This window comes from Poeciliopsis prolifica, unplaced genomic scaffold (assembly GCF_027474105.1).
Source record: "Poeciliopsis prolifica strain line A6 unplaced genomic scaffold, Auburn_PproV2 SCAFFOLD141, whole genome shotgun sequence".
NCBI lineage: Eukaryota > Metazoa > Chordata > Actinopteri > Cyprinodontiformes > Poeciliidae > Poeciliopsis > Poeciliopsis prolifica.
The window spans coordinates 77651-103001 of record NW_026562516.1 but is presented as its reverse complement, the minus strand read 5'-3'; the positions used below and the strand labels follow the sequence as shown (position 1 = coordinate 103001).

Here is a 25351-nt window from a genome sequence, read left to right as displayed (position 1 = left end):
TAGAAAACATGTGAAGTTATCTTTGAAGCTGGAGTTGGTAAGTTTTATTAAAAATAAATAAATGTGTGTGTGCGTGTGTGTGAATGTTTTTACATTTTTGGACAGATGATCTGTGACAAAAAGTAGTTCCTCTGCCTTTTCCCAGTGCTCCCAGTGCCAACTGTAGAAATAAACCACTCCAGGCAGAAACAACCAATCAGAGCCAGGAGGAGGGGCTTATGCTGTCAATCATTCGCATGCTGACCCCTCTCCCCCAGAACACAGCCTGACATGAATGCTAACGCTAGTTATCATGGCAGATGAACAGTTTTTCTTGAACAAGAAGTTCTTCCTCCGCCAACAGTACATGATATTGATTGACAGCACTAAGGTCCTCCTCCACGCTCTGATTGGTTGTTTTTGGTTGATAGGGTGATAACAGCTCAGGGAAGAGATGGAGAATAACAATCTTATTTGTCTGTCACAATACGGTAGTTTCAGCAAATATCTTAAAACATATTTTATAAAATGTACATTTCGCAGCTTTATCTCATAGATAAATGAGTTGCTGTAAAGAGGATTGTGTAAATTCATGGTTAAACAGAAACTTTTCTTTAAGTTCTTGTAATATTAACATTTCCTCACGGACATCTTCCTTTAGTTCAAGTTCACATTGTTTCCTCGTTCGTAATGAGATGTAGCTGTGCAGCCTTTAATGGGGAAAGTGCCCCAGACAGAAAAAAATAATCTGTCTCCTCCTGCTGTATCATCTCCGTGAGAGGACTCGCTATTATCATCATCTCCCCAGACACAGATCCCAACAAGTGATCTGTACGTGCATTAGTCATCCTGACACAAAAAGTACATTATTCATCTTCTGGTCACTGCTCCTCTCTGGCCTGCACAGGACAGCAAAGGGGACGCTAATTGATTTTATTGGTTCATTTATTTATTTTTAGTTTGAAATTCTGCACCTTTAGGCAGGTTATCGCATCAAACACGTTTCACAAATTTTAGTGGAAGTATTTAACCTGAAAGGACACGCCTAATTCAAAGGGCAAACATATTATGACCAACAGGTGACATTTGAGTGTGAACAGTAGATGGGCATCAAAGGCACTCATGCAGGTTTATTACAGCTTTAGCACTGCTGTGATCACTGTTGGAGGCCAGCTCTGGATGTTAGCCCTCTATTAGCATTTCAAAGTGACTCGCAACTTTTCGTCCTCACCAGATGAGCTGATTATTCACAGTAACAAACCAATGTCAGCAGATTAAAAGTTTAAGAGGTTCTGATAAAATTGAAGAAAATAGGGGCTAAAATGTTGCTGCTGTTTTATGGACAAAAATAAAAACATCTCAACATTACAAAATTAGTTTACTCTTCAGAAATAAAAAAAAAAAGATTCTGCATGATGGAAATGTTTTTAATCAATATATTTTATCTTTGGAAAATATTGGAATTAAATAGTACTTGTAGGCTTGTGAGATTTTAATTCTTACATACCAGTCAGGGGTAGATAAGTTTAACTCTTACCTGATGTATGACAAAAGAAACAGCTGAGGAGCCAAAGAAACGGGAATTTAGCCTGAGGGTTTAGCTCTTCCTCTAACAACAATGCTAAGACTGTAACAAACTGACTGACCCTTCATTGAGGATTTTTCTGCATAAATAAGAATGAAACCACTAAAAAGAGGGAAAAGCCTCTTTAGCCCAGAAGCCATTCATGTCAATACCAAATTAGCATCGAATAATGCCGAATGTTTCCCCTTTCACTTTGCAGGCAGCAGGACAGCAGCGACTTGTAGAGATGTTGTGAGGTAGCGGGGGCGACTCTATTGCGCTTCATATCCTGCCAGGGAGAGATTCAATTAAAGCATTACTGATGCAGAAGAGGTTTGAGTCGTTTGTTGATTTGGGGCTTAGTTTGACCTGATGGATGGGTTGGCTGATGACCCATTTGAAGCTATAGTAGCTGCAAAGTGACATTGTTAGAGCATCACCTAGTGCCTTAATTATACAAATGACAGGAAGCATGTTTTGTGTTATGAGGTTTTGTCAATTTATTCTCTTGAATCTGTACATGAATATGTATTAGATTAGGTTTCATAAAGAAACATCAGAAAATCATATTATTGCAGCAGATTAGAAGGAAGTATTATTCATAAATTCAACATTTGATTTTAATTTATACTTAACTGATCTGTCATGCATAATGGCATTTAAGATAGAAGAAAAGAGCAAATCTGCTAGAAAAAACTCAAAAATGTTTTAATTAATCTCAGAAATTTTTGAGAAAAAGTGAAATTTCTGAGTTTGAAAAGTGAAACGTTTTAGAAACTGAGTTTCAAAAGCCAAAAATGTTCAACTTTTGAAATTCAGAAATTTTATTGTGATGTGTGCAAACTGTTGCAACATCAAAATGAAACATTTTTGCATTTCAGTCTGACTGTTGTCAGATTGGGAAGCATGGAAGCATCTTTGAACAGTGTTTATTATTTCTTGCTCCTTGTTCTGCCGTTAAACCCACCTGATGCTCATACACCGCCAGGACTTCCAGACGAGATTTGCTGGCTGAAGAGATGTGCGGCGTTTCTTCAGCACCTGTTATGTCTTAACCAGAAACTTGATCATCGGCAGGTACAAGAATAGCTCTGCCAGACCTTAAAGGCCCCTCATCTGGCCCTGCATAAACTGATCCTGCTCTTCTGTTCCTGCTCAGAGAAAATTCTGCACCTTGTTTTTGTTTAAAGTGACATTCTCTGCTTAGGCAGCCTTGAAAAGGCTTAACACAGATTCATATTTTAATGGAGCAGCAAAACCTCACACTGAAATAAGAATAAAGCCTTTACTTGAAATAAGTAAAAAAAAAAGAATCTCACAGTACTAAGTACATGTTTTAAGTAACCACTGGCAGGTCCAAAAATTCCTATAAAATAAAGATTAAATATTTAACTTACTGATCAAAGGGGGCAGATATATACAAAGTATTCAGAATATTGCTTCTAAGTCATAAGTATCAGATCAGTACTAGAGTGATAAGACTGAAAATGTCTTTCTTGTGTTATAGTTCTTTAAACTCTACTGTAAAAAATGTTGCTTAGATTTTTTTAAAACTTATAATTTATTGCACTTTATTAAGAAAACATTGCACACAATTTTTTTTTATAGTTTTCTAGGCCTCTCTTGAAAATGGGAAACATGAGGAAACATAACATGTAAGACAGAAAAAATAAAGTGAAATAAAGTCTTGCCTAAACGATCAACCCAGTAAAAGTGTGAAAGAACTGGAACTGTGATAGACGACGCCAAAGGAGGTTCAAATCTTGCCCCTATTCATAGTCAAGAGGATGAGAAAGGAGATAAAAATATATTTAAAAAAAAAGTCACAGCATGAGGTTTGCAGCACAGAAAGGCATCTTGGTGGCACTAAGTCTCCATAGCAACCATAACATACTATGTACATGCTAACCATTTGAATGGGAAGCATGTCTAGAAAGTTATTTTCTCTCTTACTTCTCTCTTACCGTAAAACAGTGGCAACATTTTAGCCCCTATTTTCTTTCCCCCTCCCTTTATTGCCACATTTCCTCATGTCCACCTGTACAAGATCCACCTTACATGTTGATCATTCTTGGTAGCGGGCTGAGTCAGGCAGAGCTGTCCGGAGAACATCCACCCTCGTGCGGCCAGCAGGAGGGGCCGTGCTGAGGTGTTCGAAAAGCCGTAAAAGCTGCTGGTGTGTCGCAAACCAGGTGTTTTTTGCTAAGGTGGGGGAAGGGACAGGAGGGGAGGGGGGGTGAGGAAGGGTGAGTAGGAGGGAGGCGGGTGAGGGAGGAGGTAACTCGCGGAACGGCTGCGCTTCAGACCCAGCGAGAGGATCATGGCGGATGGCCCCAGGTGTAAGCGCAGAAAACAGGCGAACCCGAGGAGGAGCAGCGGTAAGTCCAAAGTCCACTCAAGCCGCCTTTCGGGGGCCCGGACGGGCTGTCCGGGAGCTTTCTCGCTCGGTAAAGTCCTCCCGGAGACTTTTGGGAGCGAGTTGGAGGTAATTTTGGGGACTTTTTGACGGGCGAGTGAGTGCGGCGGTGTACCGTTATACCTGGCTGGGCTCTCGCTGCTCTCCGCCTAGCGGTGCTCTGGGGCCGCCTGGCCGTTAGAGAACCGTTATCCGCCTGTTAGAATAACCCGAGGAGCGCTTCGATCTCGGATGTATCCTCTACTTTCCTTCACTTTTTGTCACCCATCTTTGCTCCTGCTGGTCCTTTTTAGCACTTTCTCGCCGATCAGCAACACTTGGCGGCAGGTTGGAGGGGCTTTCACGTAACAACGTGGCCCGCTGCAGTTTAGTGATTTTTAGGGCGAGGTTGTTGCGGGGTTAGTTGCAATGCTAACTTGCTGCCGCCGCGGGCCGGACACAAGCTTTCTCCTCTCTTCCCGTTCAAAATGATTGAACTTGTGTTGCTTTTATGGCCGCGTGGTAAATTGAGAAAGCAGGAGTTCGTGCTGTGTTCAGTGCAGTGGGATTGTTTATTCTGTGTCCTCGTCACCCCGCCTTGCTTGCCACAACTGCAGCAACACATGTTGGCTTTGTTGAGGTAAGAGTTGAAACTATAATAGCTGTTGTTTAAAAGTCGACATTTTTAGTTCTCTGCTCTGTGCATCTGCAAACTGTAAGGAAAGCTGGATGTGTGCCTCTTACAGTGATTCAAGAAAGTTTATGTCAGTAAATGCATTCTGATTCGGTTTCACCTGTCCTTTTGTTAATTATGAAATCCTGGCAATGGTTATTTCTAGTTCATTGCAGGTTGCTGTGTAGTTTTCTTGATATTACACATTTAATCAGACAAAACACACAAAAGTAGTTGTTACAATTTTAATCTTTATCATGCTTTTTGTAATTTAGCCAATCATACAGTAGACTTTTTCCCAAAAAGGTTGTACAGGTGCATTTTAATAAGGTAGAATATTGTTCAAACTTTACTCATTTCATCAATTAAATACAAAAAAATATTAATTTTAATAATATTAATATTAATAATAATAATAATAATAATAATAATAATAATAATGATATTGTATATCAAGTATTATTTTGATAGTTTTGATGTTTTACAGCTCATAAAGAGTCAATCATTTAGTTTCTCAGAAAATTAGCATATTACATTTTAAAAATTAAATTCAGATACTGAAGATTTATTTCACTTATTTTGATCATTTTGAAGATTATGACTTTTAACTAATAAGAACTCATAATGCAGGCCGTAGAGAAGATAATGTCACATAAGCTCAATAAAACAAGCATTATTCATACAGAAAAGTTATGTTATGTGCATGTTAGGGCTTTCAACACAATCAAGGAAGACTGTTGACAGTTATTCAGTTGTCATTGACACTGATAAGGAGGGTCGGCCACAAAACGTCATTGATAAAGAAACTGGCTGCACTCTGACTCCCTTCCCCAAAGATGTGAGTTGAAAGTTTAGTGGAAGAAAAACATGTAAGAAAAGAAGGTGTATCAGACATCGGGATGGGGAGTTAGTGTGCCATTTATCGTTATTGTGGAAAATAACTTATTATGAGAAAAATTCTAGCTATGATAAAATAATCAATAATGCTTGATCAACTTTCAGACTCACAAAACTTTGATTGGGATTGTTACATTTGTAGTTTGAACTATCTGTTTTCCAATTTTAATGACATGAATGCACCTATTGAATAATTACATTTAACAATATTATTTAATGCAGTAATTGTGCATTCAGTAGAATATGGCGAGTTCACTTTTAGAGCAGTATTTGTGTTTGCTGCACTCTGGCTGTTTGTAGAGACAGAAGAATAAATAAAAAGACAATCATGATGGTAAAACATTTTCAAACACTTGTTCCACTTTTATTGTGATCACAATAAATTACACGAATTATTGATAAGTCTTTGTTGTCCATATCGCTGACCTGTCCATTTGGTTAAAAAAATTTTTTTATTTGTTTTTAATTTGGGCTGTATGTAATTGTCTTAGAAACTGAATGTTGAGTTTCAATTAGATGTGGCCCATAATCATCAAAATCAACAGTAATAAGCATCAGAAATATATCGCTGCGTGTGATAAAGCTGTATGATGTGTTTCTTAAGTTTATTTACTAAACTAATTTTGCTTTTTAATGATGTTTTAAATTACTGAAAAGCATCAGTTTTTAGGTTTTTGTATCTACGTAACTAGTTTGTAACTAGTGTTGGGCATTTGTAAGTTTCTCAAGGTGTGACCTCAACTAATCAAGCGTTTATGATGTGTGAAAGTGCAGCTCACCATTTTGTTGTAGATGACCCCAAACAAACTTTACATGTCATGTTTGATCATTTGGGGCACAGTTTTATTGACACAAGTTCTGCTGTCCATATGATTACTGTTAGATAGGGAGAGAAGATTTTGATATTCCATGCCTTAAAGCTGAGCTCTGCCTTTGTATTCCTCTGCGTTACTCTGTAGTTCTCCTCATCCTATCCTCCATCCATTTTTGAAACTTCTTGCAACTGAACCCCAGTTTTTACACTCCTCTTCCTCAGTCTGAACATCTCTGTCCTAAGTATATTTACATACATTAAATCACCACAACTTTTAATCAGGCTTTATATGCATACACTAGTAATACATTTAATTTTATACACTTTCACAGTTGTGTTATCTGAATTAATGAATGCCCAATTTACTACTTTGTACGGCTTTGTATAAGTTTTTTTGCAACTTTGTACTTTGTGCAGCTTTGCTTCACATGGATGCTGCGAGGGTGTGACCTCTGTGTATTTGAGTCCATTAAGTCATAAATGTTTTACATCACTATGTCTGTAATAGAGACAAATGTTAGACGTACATAACTGTATTTTTGGGATCAGCCTCATGTTTGATGCTAACCACACCCACCCCTGAATGATGTTGCCTCAGTCGTGTCATGTGACGTTGATGATATGCTTCAAAGCCAACGTGTTGACATTGCTTTGACGAGACTCAGAATAGAATATAGGCATTTATTTTAAATCATGGGCTAACAAAATGCCCCATATGATTGGAAAGGACGTCATGACAGCTTCATTTATACCCAAAAAAGATCAATATGCAAAGATTGAAAGTATAATGGTAGGAAATTGCAAGGGGGTGAAGTGACAAACTTCTCATTGGCACCTTTAGATTTAAGAAAGGAGTAAAATGCTTTTTATGTCCCTTATTAATTGATGTAGCAATTAGCCACTAGCTTATCACCAGTTTGTAGGGGTTCATAAATGAACATGTAGTGCAAAAGAACTTGTTGGAGTGTATGAAATTTTCTCTTGCTTTATGGGTGCATTGTAATGTGGCACCCCTCTTCTCCAGCTGTTGCTGTGCACCAGAAGTCAGCTGGCTGAAAGAAGGCTACTTCTCTTTTTTGTGGATAGAGCAAAGACAGATGTTGACTTTTTGGAAACATTGGAAACATGATGTAGAAACTAAGGAAGTGCCACCTAGAGCTACATGATATTAGAAAATCGTGCACACCTTTTTAATTTTTTGTGGTATTCCAAAACCTTTCTCGGACAACTTCTCCGACTCCCAAGTTACAGAGGAAGGGTCAAGGACCAGTAAGGTGAAGACTTCAGCAACACTTGAAGTACAAAGGATGCATTCACGTCAGCCCTGTTTAGTCCACTTCAGTTCAATTCTAATTTGTTTGCCTACAAAGTCCAGTTCGTTTGGGGAGGTGTGAATGTGTAATTGAACTCTGAAGCGGGCCAAAAAAGCCAACTCTGGTCCACCTAAAAACATAGATCTCCTTTTGATTGAAGTGAACGCTGGTGCAGACTGGAGACTACTCCAAAAGCAGGACGTGGACTACAGTGCATTGCATTTTGGGTAAATACAACCAAGACTAACATATGAGTCGAATGCTAGCGGGAAACATGACTGGTGATCTTTTACCAAAGACAAAAGAGAAATACTGTAACTGCTAAAAATTTGACACCATTTTGTATTTGTTTACATTTTTTGAAGAAGAAAGTTGTCTTTTTCAGAAGTTTTCCAGTCGTTTCAATCAGTGAAAGTGAAAGTACAGTGTGAAAGTGAACTACACCAGCTGAAAATGTATTAAACATTGTAATGTTAGTCCCAAATCAAACTAAGCCTAATGGACTGTCAAGTGTGAAAGCATCCTGAGAAACAGCTATATTGGTAATCCAAGGCGTTTCGGCTTGTAGCTTTTACCTGCGTCGTTGTCCCTGAATTGAATCACCTTCATGAAGGTCACAAGGTGAAATGCATTGGTCTACCAATAAAGATATTTCTTAGCATTTCACTTTAGCATTTCGGGCTATGTCATTGAAGTCCATTGTGAGCATCTTCTGCCAATACTCTCTGTACAACCAGCTAAATATTACATTAGCCTGAAAAATGCAAGGTCATAACACTTGGAATATATTAGGCAACATATATTACACTCCAAATATTCTACTGCAATACGGATATTGCAAATACTGATGTTGAGTTGATGATATGTTTGCGATATAATGAGAGGCTCTCGTGATGGCTCTAACTCTTATAAAGCTCGGCGTCTACAGTTAGTAAGCTACGTGCTGAAACAGTTTTAATTAGAGCAATTATTTAGCTTAAATTTATGAGTGAAGTCCAAAAACCAGTGGTGTTTTTACTCAAAATATTATAATATGAGAATTTCACTTTGATCATGCTGTGTCCAAAATATATCTAAATTCAGCCCTTCAGATTATGTCCCAATGCTGTGAGCACCTGTAATTTCAGATTTGTGAGCAATGTATGTTGCCGCAGTAACATATACTGAGTATATGACTCTGTTAGAGGTAATAAAATTCTCACTAAACAACCTCGGAATGTGTGTTTGTGGGTCGGATTATTTCTGTACTGAAGTGGAAGCTTTATAAATAGGATTTTGTGTAATAACTTTAAATTTAGCCGACCTTTTTGAGACAGACCCTCTCATTGGACCGTTTCTTACCTGTCCTCTCCTCCTCTCGGCTCCAGCCAATAATAAAAGCCCATAAATGGACATTTTAGAACATTTTAAAGCGTTATCTGTGTGTGTGTGTGTTTGTGTGTGTGTGTGTGTGTGTGTGTGTGTGTGTGTGTGTGTGTGTGTGTGTGTGTGTGTGTGATTGAGCAGAAGGGCTGGAAAGCACCTTTTTTTTTCCTCCTGCTGACGCCACGACGGTGACTCTGTACGTCTGTACAGGAGCCATCATCATCATCATCACCACCATCATCATCATGTTTACCTGAACGCGGATAGCGGGGCGGACAAATGTCCTAGAAATAAACACAAATAACACCTGCGGCTCTCAGGATCCTCTCACCGTTTCCTAAAAAGGCTCTGTGTTTCTGGACGAGCCAGGATTAGCGCTCCAAATGTCAACTTGCGCAGGTAGAGACATGGATGTTTTTTTTTTTTTGTTTTTTTTATTTTGGTAGTTTTTTTTCCTCCTCTCCCGTGTGCCATGTCAGCTTCGCTTGGATACTCGCCGCCCTCTGTTCTCGCGGGATTTATCGCATTTCTGACCCACTTGTGCATGCTTTATCTCTCCTTTTATGTGCTTCTTTCTGTGGACTGATTGCCCCGTTTGGTCGAGTGCACCCCATGCTCTCCGTGTAAATCTGAGCGTGTGTGTGTGTGTGTGTGTGTGTGTGTGTCTACTGTGGAAAATGAGCGGTGCATAAGGTGGTTATTCCTCCGTTATTTTTCATGCAGAGCGCTAAAATAGCAGCGCATCTCTATCAAATATCGCCTTGTAGATCTATTGTGCTGCGATGAATCGTTATGCAATTTGGTTTAGCTGGAGGGAATGGCGGTCAGAGCCGTTACTGCAGTGAAGGTGGGGGTTTTTTTTCCTGGACGGGAGACAGCCAGGTATGCAAGGTGATGCAACACCTTTAAAGGTGTATTTTCACCGATTAGTCCTGGATTTTTTCGCCACCAAAAGTGACGAATCTCAATTCCCAGCTGATTTCCAGTTATTTTCTTATCAAAAGAGATTTTTTCACCTCTCATTCCGAGAGGTAAAAAAAAAAAAAACGAGGCGCGCAATCAAGATGGCAAAAGGTGTTTGGTGTGTGTGTGAATCATCCACCTCCTCTTCCTCCGCTCTCTCTCAGTTTCAGCACGCCTCATTTCAGACGTGTGTCTGTCTTAGTTTGATTCCACCTGACACAGGCAGCTTGATCACAAGCACCTCTTTGATTTTCATTAGCCTGTGCTAATGGTACCAAGACCCCCTGCCAGTCACCACCATAATGAGGCAAGCAGCTGCTGATACCAGCTAGAATGTCTCAGAAGCTGCAGTTTCTTTTAGCTTCAGCAGTTCACATCCTCAGGTCACTTTATAATATCAACAAATGAAATTAATCTGTCTGCATACTCAAAGGTTACTGAACTCTGCTGGAAAGTTATTAAGAAGACTCCTGCTGTGCGTATCTTAAATTAGAAGCTAGATGTGGCTGATAATAACAACCCTTCAGCAATTGTAAAGGTGGAACTAATCATTAGTTTAATAGTCTATCAGTATTTTTTTTCCACATTAGTCAGCAAATTTCTGTCCTCAGTACAAATATATTTTACTGCATCTTTCCAGATTGTACAGGTGTGTAGACTTCTACCTCACCATATCAGTAAAATCAGAAACTGCTTGTGAAATAATATAGAGCACTTTCCAGAAGCCGTGCTAATACTTCCTGTTTGTCTCTATTGATCACCTCTAATTCATAATCTAACACACTGAAGATGATCCAAACTTGACCTGGATTATTCTTCAATGATTTCAGATTCACAGAGGCTTTACTCTGGTTGTTACAGTGTTTTCATCTGCTGGTAATTTCTTTCCATTTTACATTTGTTGGATTTTCTCTTTTTGTGGATGTTTGTTCATAATGTTTTGGCAGAAATATTGCTTTTTGGACAATAATTATGGTCTCAAATTCTGTAGTAGTTTTCCTCTTACTTTTTTACTTTTGGATTGTAATGATGCAACCGAGATTTAGAGCAGCAGCAAAAGCAAGGGAAGTGGGTAAGCACAGACCGTTGTTTCATCCATGTTGCTGATGGCCACAGCATCAACATCTACATAAACTTTATACAAGTTAACTGTAATATCTGCTGATTGATTTTTTTAAACTGTGTTTTTATACTGTACACTAATTCTACGTGAATTTATCAAGTACTGCCAATGAAGAGCCAACAAACAAGGGAAAGGACACAAGCTTTCCTAGTGTTAACATACCTTTACAAGATAAACAAAGCAGCCTACTCCCAGACTAGCTCACTTTTATTTGTATTTAGGAAAAGATCTTACTTTTGCGCTCTTCAAATGTTATTTTAAAAAGTCAGCACATCAAAATAGAATCTTTTTGCTTCATTATCACCATTATATATTTCCTATTCTTGTAACTGTGTTGAGAGAGCTCCTCCAGGTGTCAGACGGTGTTATTCTAATAGCAAGCTCACTGACTGCAGTTCTGCTGTAAATTAGAGGTATTGACATTTGTCCCAACGTCACGTCTTGGCGGTCACGGCTTCGTCATCCTGCGCCTTCAAAGCGCTCCGTATTTGTCTGCGCATGGATTCAGGCTCCACTGTACTGTAATCTTACACTGCAATTTAGGGTAGGAATGCAGCCTAGTGTTAACATACCTTTACAGGATAAACAAAGCAGCCTACTCCCAGACTGGAGCTGTTCGGTGTCAGGAGTCAGAGAGAACACCGCTCCTTACTGCCATCTGTCCACAGGAAGTGAAAACTTTACTTGGTGGATCTGTTGTTGTTCCTTATGTTCCAGTTTTGGTTCTGGACTTCATGCTGTTTTGCTTTTGCAAAGTACAGTATTGTTGGATTTTTAGTGATTCTTCAAAAAAATAGTTTTAAGGAGATATGTTGATAAAACGTTCATCAATGTGCAGTTTGAGTGGAAGATCAGGAACATTTTCACAATATGTTCTCTCTATCTTGCTCCTAAAGCTGAAAAACACTCTTCAATGTTTTGCATATATTTTTGTACTGGCATGTTTCCAACTTCATTTAAATCTGCAATATATAACTCATAGAAATATATGCTTTTTAAGTATTTGTTAAAATACTTAAAAAGTATTTTCCATATTGAGAAAATGTGGTATGAGACAGATAATCTGTGAAAAGATTGATCTCCTCCACCTCCTCCATTAACCGCTATTGCTGTCTGAAGAAGTGTACCACTTCCAATCAGAGCCAGGAGGCGGGTCTTACTGCTGTCAATCATGTACTCAAAGCTTAATGTGCTAATGGCAGAGAAGCAACCTATCGTTACAGGCTAGGTGACCCTAGCATGGTCACCTCTGTTATCGTTGACCATGCTAACTAGCCTGATCATTCACGACAGGCTATTCTAATGAGCAGGACCACATGGTAAGATGAGTTCAGTTTTTTCACAAATTATCTTTCTCATACCATAATGTCATGAAATAGTGACGATTTGAACAAATGCGTTAAAAATATTTTTTTTAATAAAGAAATGCCTATAAGCATTTTTTTTGACGCAGCTTTTAAAATCTGAACTGAGCAGTCTGACTGTGCAGAGCAGATTTATTAAAACACCTTCTTCAAAGAAAGCAAAGAGCTCAGTCGCTGAGTGGCTGTGCTCCAGCCTGAGGTTCTCTGGTTCCAGCTGTTTTACAGTGTGAAAGAGTCATGTGAGTGTCTTGCCTCGGAGGGAACACTGAGCATATTTACAGCTAACATGGTTTGCCACAGTCTCGACTCACCTTAGTGCTCTGAATAGAAATGTTGCTACACTAATCCCACACATTATTGTAGTATTATCCTGGATATGTATTTTCTTTGCTCCCATACAATGCCGGATTGAAATGTTTTCATGTATATTCCATTTGGGTTATGTTAGTATTTATTGCTACGTGTTTGTGTGTAACAGTGTTTTGTAATTGATCTGTAACCTGTGGTCGTCCTCATGACTTTCTCCGCATGCTGGAGAGCCTGGGGCTGCTGCATGTTTCCTTTGAATAAATGGGCCTGTGGAATGACAAAGCACTACAGGATGTCTTCACTAAGTCAACACTGACCCCGCCCCATCTCCTTTTATGGTCTGGAGGGGATGGAGCATCAGGGGCCAGCGATGCTGTTGCTGTGACTAATTGAGGAAAGTGTATGTGTGTTGTGGATTTGAGGATGAATGTGGGAAACTGCTACTTTTCTTGAGGCTTTGCATAACAACACAGCTCTTTGTTTGGATTTACATGCATTAACTACCATGAGGTAAAAGAAGTCAGCAGTTACAGTGTTGGTGTTGTGTATCAGTGAGATGAAATCAGCATAAACCCCGATAAGGATAAATGCATCAGGATGAAACTACATGTTGGAAAATATAGTCCAGGTTTCTCATTTTGATTATATTTATGCTCTTCTTGCAATTGTTTTTATTATTGTGTCAGGAAACCTGCTCCTAAGAAAATGTCTTCATTGCTCTGCAAAAGTAACCATATCCCCTTAAACATTCAACGTTTTTATTTGGATTTTATGTGATGGAGCAATAGAAAGCACTGCATAATTATGGCATTAAAAGAAAATGTGACAGTTTTTGATATTTCTACAGTCCTATGAAAAGCGTGTGGTGCGTTTGTGTCAGTCACGCTTGAGTCAGTACTTGATATCATAGATTGCTTTGCACATTTAGACAGTAGCTGTGTTTCCATTTACCTTAAAATTGTGCAAATTAGAATTATGAAAATAGATTTGCCTAATGGAAACATGGCAGTTTTAAAGTGCTCTGTATGTTTTTTGATAAAAAGACTTTGCGCCAGGTCGAGGTGGGTTTAGAGCTGTATCAAAATGTGTGTATTTCACAAAACTCATTGAAAACGTGCAGCAATTTCCATTGCGGTTCTTATTTAATAGAAACATCACAATAGCGAAATTGTGAGGGTTCTATTTTGACATTAGCTGAATATCCAAAGGATTTTGCACACATTTTATTCAGTAACAAAACTGAATCTTTTACACATTGTTTTTGTAAAATATATCTAGTCAGATTGGATGGAGAATGTTTGAAAACAGTAGTTTTCAAATCTTGCTATAGATTCTCAATTTGATTCTCAATCAGACTTTGACTGGGCTTTTCTAACCGATGTATATTGTTCAATCAAAACCATTTCATTTTTTCTCCTGCTGTATTGTTTAGCTTCTTGTTCTGTTTCAAAGTGAACCACTGTCTCAGTCTGTAGTGTTTTCCAACACCTGAGTTTTGCAGAATTCCCCGGATGAAAACAGTGTCCCAGAAGCATGATGTTGCAGCTACCATGTGTCCCTGCAGGGACAGTGTGTTGAAGGCGATGTGAAGAGATAGTTTTGAATGTAGGCCAAAGAGTTTAATTTTGGTCTCTTTTGACCAGAGCGCTTCCTTTCACATATTTGCGCTATCCCCTACGTGGATTGTGGCAATCTATAAGTGAAATGTCTTGCCTTTCTTTAGTAGAGGCCATGTTTATGAATGCACAGCAGTTGCCCTATAAATAGATTCTTCCACTTGAGCTGTTGATCTCTACTGCTCCTCCAGAGTTACTATAGTCTGGTAGCAGCTGGTCAGCATCTCAAAAGCTCAAATAATACATGAACTCTGACCCCAAATCCCAGAGGAGTTGAAAAGATGGCTTCATGGACCAGTCTAACATCTAACTGACAGTGTAACATCAAAGTCATTGTGATAAATTATAGTATTATGACGGCATAGTAAAGCAAGAACACATTCTCAAAGATCAATGAACTTTAATTTCTAGTGAACATTTAACACTGGAACTGGAAGACATTTTAATTATCTACAATAAATAAAATAACAGAAACAACAGATAAAATGAATTATGAAATCTGTGTGGACAGATCTGAACTGTCTTCTGTGCTCCTTGGTTTTTATGAAGATCTGTGGTTAATAATATTCTTTAACAAACCTCCCAGGCCTTTTGAGAACACCTGAATTAATACTGTTTACTAATTTGCTAACTAATAATTTTACTTAGTGCAATGAGAATACAGAAATATAAATTAAAATACACACTCCCCTTTCATCAATATGTAAAATCATGTTTCATTTTCGTTTCATGTCACACAAATTTCCAAAAAAACTTCATTGAAGCTAGCGGTTACAACAGTACAAAACATGTAAAAGTTCAAGTAGTGCGAATACTTTTGCAAAGCAATGTGAAGGGAACATTCATGAAGTTGAAACGATCACGGGACAGATACTCGAAGCGTTTCCCGACTCAGACGTGTTGGCCGCTGTGCAGGTGTGACTTGCAAACGCTCAGCGTCAGGCTTATTTTTAGTCAAGGTGAAAAGGAAACGGTACGCTGCCCTCTGATTTAAAACGAAACCAAGAGCAACTAATTGTGTCTCTTTCTGACTTGACTTCAGCTCTCTTGAGAAATGTCAAACTTTTTTTTTTTTTTCAGAAAACTCTATAATGATTATGGTAATTTGTAAGCTTTGGAGGTAATTCAGAAATAAGTGACTTATTAAGCAAAAGAAGGAAAATACAGGTGGAACATGAGAAAGGAAGCAAAAAACTTCCTCGCTTATAGCCAGTCTTGTACAGAACCAGAATTGAAGTCTGAGGAACAGCCAAACTCTTTTAGATGTGGCTTTGCTCATTTAAATAAAGAACCTGAATATTCATGTGTTTAAGAAGCTCCCAGCTGCAACCTTTACCTCAGCTCTCTGAAAGCCACCTTGTGGTGAAGCTACTCAATAGATTTCTGAATGCATGAAGTCTCAGTTTGAATGTGAGATCCATAAGCAGAGGTATTAGTTTTGATCCCAGAGTGTGTGTGGAGGACGTGTCGGTGCTGGCCGCTGTTTGTTAGAAGAAAGAGTCCCATTGAAAGTTGTTGTGAGAGAGAAAAGGAGAAAAGTCCCACACACTCAGCCAGTGGGAACCTTCTCTTCCTCTGCTTTGGTGGCAGTAAAATTTGCATACCCCTGCAAGCCCCATTCTCTGTTTTTCTGCAGCCTGAGAAGCAAAGTGGATCAAAAACTGAGCTCAGAGCTTGTCGCCTGCCTTCAGGCACAACATCAAGCCAGAGTGGAGAGGGCGCTGTTACAGCAGGAATCCCAGGCGCCTCGGTCACTGAAGTGGATGTCAGCCTGTAGGGGGAAGGCTTTAATTCACTTCTGTTTAAGTTTAAAACAGATCTACAGAAGAATAACAGTAATGACACAGACAATCTCGTCAGGGCTTGTATATTAAAAATTTATTAGAAAAACTTGTTTTTAGATTCCAACCAAGTATGATAATCTGAAGGAAAAATATCAGTTTCAGGATATTTACTCACAAAAAACCCATTATTCAATTATTTGTTTGAAGCCCCCCAAAAATTATTCTTACTCCTGGGAAAATAATACTGCAGCGAGAATAATATTTTTATTGTTATTTTTTTAGCACTTCTAAAAAATATTCTAGAGAAAATTCAGCTTTGGAAGCTGAAATGCTGCTTGAGTCGCTACTAGCTGCCATTTGCAAACCATCCAATCCAGGAACACCTCCTATATTCCATGCTGCTCATTGGCTGAACCTTCAAGAGCGTAAAAGAAAACTGTGGATGTTAGCTTCCGCAGTAGTGCCAAGATGGTTTCCACTGTGCATATGAATGGATATTAAGGTGAAAATGATGTTTAAATCATTAAGACACACAGTCATAAGCGTTTTTAGAGCGAGTCTCAAGTTTTTTGTGGATTTTAGTTTGTCGTAACCCCTGCGAATACAGTGTAAAGCTTAATGCTGGTAACTGTCTCTTGTGTTTTTAAGCTTGGCATGAATGTTTAAGCCCTGAACTAGAAGACTCTTAATTCAGGATATATTTTTCAAACAGTGTGTGAAAAAGTCTCTGGCATTTTACCAGTAAAATGAGGAAAAGCTCAGCAGAAGAATGTAAAACGTACAATAGTATGGGAGGAGACTTCCGAGCAGCGCCACTGTTCTCAGGAGAAATTAATCATGGGAGATGGACAGGTGGGTTTGGAGGGGTCTGACTTGCTAAAGACACTCCTGAGGCGGCAGAGAGACCTGCGGCGGCGGCGGGACAGGTGGGAGTGGAGGAGCAGAGAATTAGATTAGAGCCACAGCAGAATGATTTATTCTCCGTCTTTTTACTCTGCTCTCCATTTGGGGAATATTTTTACCATTGAAGCAGAAAATGAAAGTGGACACTGTTTGAGATATTTGCTCTTATTTGTGTGTGGATCTTGTTATTTGGATGTGTATGTGTGTGCATGTGACTGTATCTGACCAGCAAGTGACTCTTCCTCGCTCTTACTGTTGGTGGAGATAGGAAGGTTTGGTCACACACAGCTGTTATAGTTTCCTGTTTTTGTTTTCTGATGTTTAGAAGGTAATGTGATGCCCTTCAAACTGACTACTGACTACTCTTTTTTTTTTTTTACATCTTTAAATTCACCAGTGCCTTTTCCTCCATTACTGGTTTTCATGAAGTACTGCTGCATGATGAGCTCATTGCTCTGGTTTCCATGCTGTCTCATCAGTGTTGTACCAGTTTATACAGGTTGTATTTGGATGATATTCGCCTGTTATTGGCCACAGGTCTCTTGTACTAAAACTACAGGCATGGTATTGACTGGTTGTGTTTTTTCTCACATTGGTATGTTTTTCTACTGTTTTTCAAAGATATTTGATTCTTTTTATTATTTTTATCTTGTTATACTGAATATACTAATTGATTGATTCACTTAATAGATGTACCAATCAAAGATTTGCAGCGTTGTTAAACTCTGACTTGTTGATTTTGATTCAATCTGGTTAGGATGTTTCTTTAAGAAATATAAAGAAGTATTTTTCTCACTTATGGATAAATTAAAAATCTCCAATATCATCTTTTAGTGAATAGCAGCAAGTCGTCCAGGTCCAGAGGCATTAATGCGGCTGCAGACCATCACACTATGACCACCATGTTTGATATGCATTGTTTGTTTTGTCCCACATGTGACTGGAAATACCTTACAGAAAATTTCACTTTTGCTGCATTAGTCAACCAAGAACTCTGACCTTAAATGATAATCTGGAGTGTTGAGATTTTGTTCCTGGATGAAATAATTTTGCAGTAATTTTAGTGAGAGGGCTTATCACTATCAGTGTTTGTTTCTATGAAAGATTAGTAATGTGCATTTCCATAGCGTTAGCATTAGCTGATGGAGGTGTCGCTGCGCTCTGTCCGTCTACCAGCCAGCCGGATCCATGGAGAGGGAACAGAGGATTTGATTAGCATTAGAGTGGATTTGTGGACGCTCTCTCTGAGCTTTGATTTATGGTCCATGTTACCTCTAACATGACACTAGATTAAAGACGGCCCGAGGAGTCACTTCCAAACCAGAATATGCTGATCTGTTCAAAGTGTCAGCACAGATTTAGATTTGTTTGCTGACACTGAACACAATTAAGTTCCGTTCCTCCCAAAGCAAGGAAGTTAATTCACGGTGGAGCAAAAGAGAGAGCTGGAAGAATAGGAGTGTTATTGAATTACAGGTGATGGCTGCTAATTGGGCCCTCCAGAGGTGGTGCATGTCCTCATTGTGAGCCTGTGTGTCGGGCTCTGGGGATGCAGACTTGATGAAGCTGTTAGGGGAAAGTGCGTGCTCCCTGAGTGCTGTGCTTTAACGGCCGTCCTGTCCCCACGGAGCAGCGCTAATGGACGCCACCCAGCCTATGGATGGAGGTGGAGGGAACGGCGGCGGCGGCGTTGCCCGGAGTGACGCCGCTGGAATTGAAGCTCGAAGGCTTGAAGTAACACATTGCAGCCAAAGCTGTGAACCATGTCACTGTGGTTCACAGCACTGCTGTAGCATCATGACACACTGTTTACTCACACACACGCTCTTATTGACGAAACAGGTGCATGAAAACAAGTCAGAATGAGGCCAAACATTAGCGTTTCTTTGGTTAAGAGTGGGATTAAAGAGTGTTTGCTAGAGATTAACATGGATATAGTTAAAAATACATTAATTTGTTCTGAAATAGAAAGCATATACTGGTTTGAATTTATATTTTTACATTTTTGTATAAGCAAAACAAGAATTACATAGAAGTCTTTCTTACATAAAATTGTTTTTAAAGTGTTTCCTCGTCTCTTGGGATTTCTAAATCTTCTGCACAAAGCAGATTATTTTATGACTGGCTGGACACACCTGATCTGGCTTTACGCCAAGCTTCTACTGGGCTGAGAAATTCAGAAAATATTGGAGGTATCCGCACATTTTTAGGCTCAAAGACATTTTTAGGCTCAAAGACAAGGAATGAGAAAAAAAACTGACATCTTTGTAAACCGCAGAAAATATAAGTAATAGAACATGTGAAAATGATGCTTCTTATGATTTATATCAGAAATTGGTAACTTTCTGTGACCACAACTGTATGTAGTTCATTGTGTCGTTTCCTGTACCTTTTTCTAAATCAATAATTTTAACATCCAGAAAATTTGTGATTTTGCTGATGCAAAAATGTCTAAATATTTTTGCTTCTTCTGTTTGACGTCAGTCAGTAGAGTTTGTTTCCTCTTGGGAGACAAGTAGTCTGATCACCAAAGTATTAAGAATAAATAATCACATTGCATACATACTTTTTGTCTGTTCAGCACTTTTTTCTCTATGGTAAAAACACTGACATGGGAAAACAAAAAAATATGCTTCAATAACATTCATTCTAGAACGCTAGTTGACAATTTTGAATTTATATTGTATATTTTTCATTTTTTTTAGTGATTTATTTTTTCTATTGTGAATAAATGTTTACAAATTAATGGTTTAATTTGTCAGCTATGACATTGTACTGCTTTAGCGAATGAAGAAATCATCTTAAGGGCTGCAGAATAACTCACAATGCATGAGATTGAACGCATGATAAATAGTATAAAGTACTTTATAAACTCTAGAAAGAAATGAATAATCCTGTTACTTTTCACAGAACTGATCATTTTCTGTCCCCTCTAGGAAAGTAAATAATAAAACAACAATTCCTTTATCACAGGAGACCCAGCCCGGTGAATTTTTTAAATGTTATTATTTCATCGGATTTTCAGCAGAGCTCCCTGTCTTGTTGTCACCCAGTTTTCTTGCCTTGCCACTGCTGAGCTCTCAGTGTTCAGTTTACAGTCTCCAGCGCTGCCATTCAGCCTGCCTCCGTGATCTGTCACTTGTGTTGATCAAAGCAGTTGAAGCATCAGCGTTGCTTCTGCTGCAGCAGCACGACTGCTGAGGTGTCAGCTGTGCGTCTGCATGCGATCTGGGGCAACAAGGCTCACTCGCTCAGCTTTTCCAGCCTGTGTAGCTGCTGCTTGTGTCGACGAGTTTCTGCGTGTGCAGTCTGAAGGAGATGCAAACATAACTATGCCAGCCTAGTTTCAGTAATATTAGATCAGATTGGGGATTGATTTTTCAGTTTAATTTCCCGTCTTAATTAAGGATGAAACCTAAGCGAACGCCTGACTGAGCTGCAGTGTTTCTTTCTGTTATCGGAACAGGATAACTGGCGCTGGTGCAAACTCAGAGGCTCCAGCTTTGACTTTTTTGACTGCTTCTCATCAGCTCTGTTTGTTCTGCTCTTTAGTCTCCTGCACCAGGTCCCTCCATGTGAACTCAGCGATGCTTGGTGTGTGTCTCACCAACCCGAGGCGAGACGACGTGTGCAGAGGCTCATTAGTTACCAGTCACTCTGCTTCTAAAAGATTTCTAAAACAGTAGTTTAAAAGTACCAGCCAGTGCTAAATTTGTATTCACTAACTAATCTATAGTGACGGTCAAAAACTTTAGAAAAAAAAGTTTGAGCCAAAGGAAAAATAGCTGTTAATTCTGCTTTACATGTTTTTGAGCTGATGACATCACTAGAGGCATAATAATGGAGCCAATCAGCTGGAATTAATAATCATTACGATAGCTTATCACTTTCCTTACTGATTATTTTTATAAATTTGAAAATAGACTGTAATTACTGCAATCACTGTTGAGTATGAAGAATTAAAATCAAAAATAGAAAAATACAGAAGGGAAAGTAAAGAAAGTGTGCCCTATGCACCCAATAAGTGTGTTCATGAAAGCTTCTCTTAGGAATATTTTATGTAGCTTTCTAACAAACTAGTAAAACAAATAGAGACACATTGAATTTACTCTTGGGATCAATAAAGTATTTTTTAATTTGAATTTCAATATTTATTCATTGTACACAAAAAGATACGTATTCCAACCATTTATTACTTTTAATATTGATCTTGGTTTACAGCTAATGAAAAGTCAATTTCTCAGAAATTGTGAATTTTACAGAAGACTTCAGTGCAACTTGAGGTATTATATGTATCATTTTCATTTTGATAAAGGTCCATGGATTGACTTTAAGAAGAATTAGTCAGGCCAGTTAGCTGGCCACTCACAAATATTTTGTTTTGTTTTATATATGAAAAGAAAAACAAAACAAAAAACAGTGTAAACCAAGGTGAAAGAGGCAACCTGAGGGTTTGCTCGCTGTAATTTGGTGTTTGCGTGTGTGTGTTGAAGAGCCTTCCCGGCGTAGCAGGTGTGCCTGAGCTTCAGCGCCATTACAAGTCTCATAAATACCACCTGACACCATTACAGCAGGCAGGCCTCGATATAAAACCCTCTTCCCGTGGCGCGCAGCCCTTCAGCACAATTATATTATGGCACACTTAAGAAGAGGAGCCCTGCAGCCCTCTGTTGAGGCTCTTAACGGACCCAACCGGCCGCTGCTCAAAGATGGCTCTTCGGGCTTCATATTTAAGCTGTTTTTATTGCTCAGGTTAATTATTAAGTTTCAGACTTGCTTCCGTAAAAACACCACCACCAATTAATTTGGCTTAACCTGATATACGCTGGCTACTTTTTAGGTATGTTTAAAACTAAATCAGTCCAAAACATATATTGGCACTGAAGTTTTAAGTTTAATTTAATCCTACTTCATGGAAAAAACACAAATCAGATTAAAATTTAATGGTTTTCATTTAGTTTTCCAGCAGAGGTGGCACATCATTTGCCAGAGGTTGGTACAGACCTCAATATTTATCCTCACGCAGATGACATTTCTGTGGAGTGGTGATCTAAACCTCCTTGACATTTTGCTAAACGGTGCTAGAAAAGGTCCAACGTGTCCCTCCATTTTCCTTCCCCTCCTCCCCGCATTGTGCGGCTGTGTAAGCGGCACAGCGCACCAACACGTCTCCCGCGCTACGTCAGGGGAGCATGTGCCGTTACAAGTTCAGGACTCTGCCTTTTGTCTTTCTCTGCCTTCCATGAGGAGATCAGCCTAAGCTCTTTATTGTTTTGATGTTTTCCCAAAACATATCTTTGAAGCTAAAGTAGGTTAGCATCTCATTATGCTTTTGAAACAGGATGACGATTTTAAATTCAGTTCAGGTAGGATTTCTGCTGCTCGCTCTGTTCTTCGCCCAAGCTCAGGAAGCAGCACAGAGTTGCCAGAACAAGCACTTTGATACCTTAAACATGACTATTTGATTTGTATGCATGTAAGTTAATAAACTAAAGATTAGACAGACATTTCCATTGAAATATTCCCAGATGGAGCTCCAGCACAGCCACCACGGCATCCTGAAGCCCTGCCAGGCGTCACAGTCCCAGATAGTCGGCTGAACTTTGAGTCCAGTCTCCTGAAACCAAATGGAGATCAAGCCCAGATCTATTTTCGTACCATTCATCAACATCGACTGCTTCATGGTCGCTCAGCTTGACGCTCCTGTTGATGACAGCCATTCAAAGCGGGACACATAGCTGTCCCATGTCCAGACGGCAGCGGATGGTCTTCATTTACTGTGGATTGCATTGCCAGCCGAGGCTCTGCGCCAGAGCGCTGCCTGCAGAGCTCCAGACGCTTGGCCAACTCCTGACATACAGTAGATGGAAGGTATTATGCTGGCAGAGCCAAAAACACCGCAGTCTGATTAAGTAATATTGTGTAAACTGGTGGGGTGGTGTGAAGCAGTCTGCTGGATAAAGAAGATTGAGATTTTAGCATTCATCAGCGTTGTATTTATGCAATTAAGCTTCACACCAGCTGTTCAAGGCCCTTCAAAAAGGCTTAATCTGTAGAAAACGAGAAGAACTGATACAAATATCATTGTCTGTTTTTACAACATTACTTTATTTCAGCAATCATGTTCTTGGATTGCAAAAAAGGCATTTTATATCAAAAGTAGTTCTGTGATATTTGATTTACTAAAATATCACGGCACTACCCTGAAACATTTGCTGACCTTAATATCATTCTCGTGTCATCAGTTCTACACTTCTCAGTTTTTCAGTGTGCAAGTAAAAGTTATGAAGATGAACATATTTGAGAAATGTAAACAATTGAGTTTTTGTAAAGCCTTTGTTATTTGTTGAAACTGGTCAGCAGTTTACACTGCACTACCAGAGCCACTGGTCTGCACTGGGGATGCAAGTCATTGATTTGTCATTCAAACTAAAGTTGATTGATCTAACTAATAATTAATTGATAAGTGGACATTTTTCTTTTGTATCAAGATGGTTGCAAGTCTTCCCATAACATGAAGGGCAATTTTTTGTGCTGAATTTAGAAAAAGAAGCACATCATTATATAAGTTGTCAGACAACAATGACATAACATTGTGGAAACAGTAACTTGCAAATTGCACATTTCACACGTTTCATCCCAATACTAATATCAGCAATAGCAGCACATCTTACACAACACACAGACTTCGTAGGTCTATCAGGAAAGGCTCCGCTTTATTTATTCATCTGTTGCCCTTTAAGATATAATTTTAGTTTAAACAAACATGACTGCGTTAGAGAGCATAAATAACATACGAGTAGGTCCTTCAGAGGAGCTGCCTCTGAAACGAAAGCATCATCAAGCTAGATAAATTATTGATATCCCTCATGACATAAAACATGAAATTCCTCAAGCTTGGAAGGATAAGATGAACAATTTCTCTGCCTCACTTATTTCTTATGTTGTTCAAAAGAACATAAATGAACAACTGTTTGGTTGTTCATTTTCTTCTCTAAATACCGGACTTTTAATTCCTGTTTAATAAAAGTGTGAAGAAGAAACAGGAAAAGAAGAAGAAAAAGAAGAAGCACTAATTCAGCAGTCTTGCTTCTCTGTGTGATGTTTTCCAAGAAGCAAAAGTGAACAGCTCCACATGCTACAAGTTTCATCCAAATATTTTAACCCCTGTTAACCTGCTTATGTCCATCCAGAGGTGAACAAAGAGTTGTGACAGGACAGCAGCTGCCAGAGTGTGCATTTTCCCTCTACAGCTCAGGTACCTCTGAGGTCTTCCTGGTTTTTCTGTAAAGCTGAGCACTTTGTTCTGTGTAGCTGAGCTGCAAACAGAAACCGCTCAGGGCAACACACAGGTCCCCTACAGAGCAGCTTTGTGTTGGAGAGGCGCCTCTCTCATGCAAAAGACACAGTTAAACTCACAGATGCCGTGTTTTGTACATCACAATGCCCAGCTCTAGCTGATCTTCGGAGCTCTTAGTAACCAGAACAGGTCCACAGTTCTCAGACCTTTTTCCCAAGGAGTTTTCTGCCGGTGAGGCTATGTGTGTGATTTGAATACTGAGCAGGGGAGAAAAAGAGGAAAAATGTAGCGAGCCAGTGGGGTGTAAGGGAACAGGACCACAGCAGCAGTGCAGTACCTGCTGGGGCATAAATCAGCCTTAGTAATATTATTATTGATAAGACGGAAGTGGTGTTTTATATTCTGTAAACTCTCAGAGGAAGTGTGAGAGGAGACTGGTGATTAATTCTGCAAGCGCTTCGTAAAAATACTTTCGGTTTAAAAGAATACATGGGAAGGGGAACCAGTGGTTGGATGTTTTAAGAAGAAAAACAATCCTACATGCTGGCAAATTTGGAGAGGATTTACACATAATACATTCATATCATTCAGTCTCCATGGGAACTGATTAGGAACTAAATAATTGGTTAATCAGCTACAGTAAGATTATACAATTATAAGATAACATTTTTATTTTTCTTTCCCAGTGAAATTGTAATGTTACATTTGTAATTTTGAATTAAGAAATATACACCAATGAGGTGACCTGACCTGTAGGCTCTCTGAATATTTCTGATATGCTGGAGACATTGGCAGCATGAAAAAAGTACAGAAGCAAAAAGACACATTTTTCATTTATTATTAGGCCAAACAAATTATTTTGATTCAAGACGATTTTCTTCCATAAACTTAAACTAAAGACACAATGATGTACAACCTATCAGCAACAAATAAAGCATTCTTTATTATTTATGTTTTAACAAAAATAGTCAGAAAGAATCATCTGTTTT

The 25351-nt window shown here is 39.0% G+C and overlaps 1 pseudogene; it reads left to right on the top strand.

Annotated features, from left to right (window-relative positions):
* Nucleotides 1-3783: 3783 nt before the first annotated feature.
* LOC129355692 (zinc finger E-box-binding homeobox 1-like) overlaps nucleotides 3784-25351 on the top strand; it is a 59096-nt pseudogene continuing 37528 nt past the window's right edge.